Raw genomic sequence first — 6,211 nt, 5'->3', positions numbered from 1 at the left:
CAGTTTCCTTAATTAAGAAAAACAATAGAAGACACGATGCAAAAGTGATCTTTTCTAACATAAACAAAACAACATAGCCTAAATGTTACAACGTCTTTGGTATACTGCATTTCATGAAGAAAGTCAGTGCCCGTCAACGTAGCTCTATTGATTCCGTTACTGCCAGACAATGCCTTCTTTTCATATAACAGTAACTGGCTTTTGTTCGGAACATGACAAGGCATATGCAAATACAGCGAAAAATCGAAAAGTCGTCCCAAGACTCAAGAAAGATTTGGCGTGTGGTGGCGCTTTCCTACGTTCATATTAGTCTGTGGTCGGGACTACCGTGACCGACGGGATTGCTAGTGTATCTAATAGTCCTGATATAATTGGTTCTTCTATAATTGTAACTGAAGCTGTACGAGTCAGAATACTAGGAAAGTCACAATAAGATCTTAGACCAGCATTCTCACTCACTAAGTTTAATTTTGAGCAAAGGCAAGACCAGTATATTTCCTCATTTTTTTTAACTTTCTGCAGTGGTGAGAACACTCCAGCTAGGGAGACAGGTTTAATGTTTAATGTTTAATACATTTCTATAGCGCTTTTTCTACAATAAAATATTCAAAAGCGCTTTACATCAAGTAAAACAATAAAAAGTATGCATACAATAAAAATACAAAACAAGATTTAAACAAAAAACTCATAAAATGTCCAATAATATTAAAAAGTAATCAGTGCAGTTGATAAAATTGTTTAAAAACAAATGCTTTTAATTGTGATTTAAAAGGTTGAATTTCTGTTATGCACTTTAATTCAACTGGGAGTGAGTTCAATAACCTTGGACCACAAACTGCAAATGCTCGATCATTATACTTGTTGAAAGATCTTGGTACTACAAGATTCATACCGGAATTTATCCGCAGATTATACCTATTAACGCTGACTCTTTCTACCAAGTCACAAATATACTGTGGTGCCAGGTCTGATGATTTTCAATGATTCACTGTATTTAATTGACATTTTCACACCTTCTTCATGGATACATTGTCAGTCTCTCAACCAAGTAAATTCTTATTGCGTAAGTTTCCAATTTCAGGAATGAATTGCTGTTTACTCCTACTTCTGTAACCATGGAGTTTCGTTTCGGTACGCGGTATCAGAGGCTGCCAAGTCCAATAACTTTGACCTGGTGTACAATAACTTTGGGTATTATTGGACGCTATTTGACGTTTGACCCCATCACCTTTAAGGTGAAGTACTACGAATTACGTCAAAATTAAGTTGTGGTGTCATTTTCTTGAAACTTTGCACAAATATTCTTGGAAGTTTTGCAAGTGCAAAAATGAAATAAAAAATGGGGGTCACCACGCTTGTTTCCATGGAAACGGACGTTAAAATGGCGTCGTTAGAAATAAATAAAAATGATATAATTCACTTAAACTAAAGAAAGCAATTATAAAACGCTTAGTAAATGAGTTAATTTTAATAAATACCAAGACTTAAGATCCATATTTATTGAATGTATAGTTTTCATGATGTTTGTGAAGAAATTTTAACATAAGTATCGATTACAAAATGACGATATCGAATTATATCACTACATAATTTTCGAACTTTCTTCCTGTCGCTTTGAATGGTGTCATTTTGACCAAACTTGGCGAATAAAATCCTGACATAATACCATTTAGTTTACACTTTTAATAAAAGGGTGTCACCACGCTACCTTTTACAATATCTCCAGGTGAATGGACAATATGCGCCATGTAAATGGGAGAGAAATGTTAATTTTTCGCTCATATTGAATAAAAACCAGCTTCCTAGGGGTCAAAATATGACAAGGTTATAGGTCACATGTATTTCTAAGAGATTGGGTCAAAAATTAGGTAAAAGTGCAATTTCAACAATGACAGGTGATGTTAAATACATGCGCTACAAAGTTACCCATTTGCGACAGGCTGGAGTTAAATCTGCGCAGAAACGTTCTAAAGCGTGTGCGCGTCCGAATTAAGTCCACAGGAGGAAAAACAAGAGAAGATTGTATATTTAAAAAAACACAAACATCTAAACATTCAGTACTCCACGCAGTGAATATTAAGTCCAAAAGCCGTTGCACTACCATTTTTACCACGTCTATTGCGCTGCGGGTTGAAGTGTCATTCTGTGCGCTTAAATTTTGACTTTTTCTGATAAAATTGAAATAAAATGGGATAGGTTTTCACAAATTATCGGAATTTATGTCCTCGCACATCTTGCGCTTCGGTATTGCCAGAGACGCGGCAATACCTCCGCTGTACGATGTACTCGCCGAGGACATAAATTCTAGAATTTTGTGGATAACTATTATCTTCTCCTTAATTAACGTACTTCTGTTGACGCGTGAGTAGATTGAAGGTGATTCTTATAAGACAGGTATCAGATCGAATGAATTCCTTTCTGTTTATTAATGTTCTTAAAGATTCTGTATTCATTGTCTCTATTATTAAGTTCGCCAAAAGACATGTAATTGAATAGAAATTGTCCAGAATGAAAAGTCTGAAAAGTGCTTTCTGTAAGAGCTTCGGGTTAAATGTAGGCTAAACACACTGTGTTCACAGATAATTTCTTGTCTGAAGTTTTGTGCCGTTGGTCGTGTTTAAAAGGGAACTGCCATTCGGCGGTCTTTCACGGAATGTAAAACAGGTGGTACACTAATCCTGCTTACTGTCCGGTGAAAATTTTGTAGGCTTTCATGTATGACGATTTTCTGCGAAATATGGATTCAATTTTAACATTTTTATTTGAGGTATATTTGTCATGAAATCTTTTTTTTTTATATTTATTTAAAGCTTCAGTGTAGTTTCGAATTCTTTTCCTTGTTTCACTGGTTCAGGTGACTCAAACTTTATATTTGTGTCACAGAATTTTACACTGATATATTTGCAGTGAAGTTTGTTTCTATGTTACTGAAACCTGAATATCATTAGAAAGTCAATGGCCTTTTATACACTATGTTTGTGGTGCTATCGACTTTTAGAAGTATATGTTTATCTTTGGTCCACAATCCGATGATCAACACAGGAAGTTTTGTTTCAAGGGACAATTTTTCGACCCTGCAACAGGCTCAGTAGACTCTGTACAAGTCACAGGTATGTCCACACATCCATGTTTCAGTCATGAGTTAACACCCCGGATACAGACAGAAATTTCACCACTGTATATAGTCCTGTAGTATCAGACCTGATTCAGTTCCATTGAAAACTCTGAAATCTGTTCGATCTTAAAGTTCTGTAAACCAAGCTTATTTCACAGGCTCTGTTACATGTTATGATCACACCTTGTTGCAGGCATGTCGTCAAATCTGCCTTTTTTCCCTAGCTGTGTACTTTATGAGCATATATTCTGTACCGTTGGCCAGAAAAAAATATGTAAATAGTATTCATAGATTTTGTTCTGGCAAAGCAATACAGAAGCGAGCGAAGGTTTATAACGAATCGTACCTAATAATTTCATGAAAATGAACGCTGACCGGCGAGAAACAAACGTTTTTTTCCAACGAATTTATTAACTTAGTGAAACGAGGCACAGTTTTGATTCGCAGGGATAAGCATTTGCAGCTCTTTCAATATTACTGACTGTGTTTGATCTGGTTTCAAAGTCTATTCCATCGACTCGTTAACCACCACAGTTTAAATCCGACTCTGTGGTTTTCAACGATGAAAAGTAACAAAACCAAATACCACTGTAACTGCATAAAACGTATGAATCTAATGAATAAATGTGCGTAAACGAGTAAAACTAAAGCTCTATTACACTCTTCGAGATTTAGAATGTCACATTGCACAGAACATTGAGCAATAAGCAGTGTGCTTGATTTCAATGACCACATGTGGACGATTCTGCTATAAAACTCGTAGTACGGGGTTTTGATTGTAGAGTGAGCTGCTTCACGGATATTCATTTGTCAATTCTCAATATGTCAGCTAAATGTTCTTTGAGATCTAAATTATAATGTGACTTCATTTAAACAAAAAGGAAATTGAACGTTTTCAACGATGGAATCTGTCTATGGTATTTCATCATAAGGGACTGGTCTGTTTCTTCCGGGGAGTGGTGGATTACTTTGCCGACGTCAAAAAGTGGCTGACCCCCAACCCCCATTCTAACTTTCGAAAACAGGGTCACGGTGACCCCCTGTGCGCGACAAAGGTAAAACAACAGATGGAATATAAATTAAATAATTCAGTATATATGCAAAAATGCCACTGAATGATGAAATTTGTGGCTGGCACAATGCATTTTAGGGACTGGTCAGTTTCTTCGGCCTGGGGGCGTTGGATTCATTGGGGTCACCCTGTATTTGACTTAATGTTATAGGGGGTCACCATGTTTTTGAAATGCCCAATAGGGGGGTCAGTGTGTTTTTGAATTTCGACACGGCTCATACTTGCGTAAAATGCATTGTGCCAGCCACAAATTTCATCATTCAGTTGCATTTTTCGGCGCGCCCTTCGGGCGCGTAACTTTAATAATGATAAGACATATTTTTCAGAGCCCCGTCCTAGTGCAAAACTTTAGACATATATAAATCTGAGATATCTGTATGTTAAAAATTTTTCGGCGCGCCCTTCGGGCGCAGTAAATTAATATATCAGAGATATATGTCAGAAATATCTTAATGTCTGTAAATTGAAAGTCTGTTTTGCAAAGTGTACTAATCATTATGAAATTTGCAGTTCATATGAAAAGCATGACAAGTTCCTGATACTTTTCTTTCCTCTATGAGAATTCAGTATTAGAAAGCAACATGCACTAATATTTCACAATCACATTTTTCTTACAACAGTTCTGGACATCTGGTTATGCATAAAAGTGGAGTACATTCACAGCTCATTCAAAATACTGTATTCAAACTTTAGAATTGATACTTTTAAGTTCCTATCTTACAATTGACATGACATCAATTTCATTAAAACACAGAATGACTTAAGTTTAAAATATACCTCAAAATTATATATTGTGATTAGATTCATTTACCCTTGGCACCCCAAGGCCCTTGGGTGAAGTTAAAATTTGGAAGTACCACGTGACATGACGAAATAATCCGAGACTGTCCCCATAACCGTATATTTTTAGAATAACCGTGACACAGTTGTCCTAAAAATATGCTCGTCACGGTCATGTGACCTCAAAATGGCCACCAACATACAAAAAATTGTATTTTTTCCACATGTTTTATTATTTTCAATGGTATTAAAGATGCCGTTGATCTCAGCGAACTTGAAAGTTAAAGTGACTCATCAGAAAAACTGATTAAAAAAGTATTTGTCCCATAGGTGTTCTTATTTATATTTGTAAATCCTGTTTGTTTAAATGTTTATAATTATAAAGTCTAAAAATCCTTGCAAACACGCTATATAACACCATATCGCTTCGTTTTATTCCTTCTACAATTTTGTTTTTCGATTTTTAATGCTTATCTTATCGACTGTATTTTTAATCAATATGTTATATGTCTAAGGTACTTTTTTGCATTCGTTACGGATATACATAAGGCTGTCAAGAGCATCTTTACAACACGGAACGGACAAAAGGTTTTTAATTTTCCAATTTGGTCTGATTTAACATATAAAACGGAAGAAAAATGTACAACTAAAAATGTAATGTAAAAGCCTGACACGGAAAGATCATGTCATGGGGCCCATCGTAAACTTATGCAAATGAACTCATCCTGACACTTTCACCTTCAGATGAAATTCACTTCCGAGTTCTGCGTCATGAACTCAAGCAAAAAGCGATTTGGGGCGAATGTCCGAGGAGCAGTTGACCTGATACAGATGAGACAAAAACTAATTTTTGGCAAAAGAGTCCAAATAGCACGTTGGAAAAAGCGGTGATTTCTGAACACTGATTGATAATCTTTCAGGCCTACTTGGCTCTTCCTATAATCAAGGTCGAATTTAAAAGCAGTACTAATGTGACTTCATGCAATCAAAAAGGGAATTGAACGTTTTCAACGGTGGAATCTGTCTATGGCATTTCATCATAAAAATATGAAATGACGTCACCAGTATAGTCGGGCAACCGTTCGCTTACCGTATGCAAGTGCGCAGTTTACACACATACATACATACATACATACATACATACATACATACATACATACATACATACATACATACATACATACATACATACATACATACATACACACATACATACATACATACATACATACATACATACATAC

Source organism: Ptychodera flava, chromosome 4, assembly GCF_041260155.1.
Source record: "Ptychodera flava strain L36383 chromosome 4, AS_Pfla_20210202, whole genome shotgun sequence".
Taxonomy (NCBI): Eukaryota; Metazoa; Hemichordata; class Enteropneusta; family Ptychoderidae; genus Ptychodera; species Ptychodera flava.
This window is presented reverse-complemented; position numbering follows the sequence as displayed.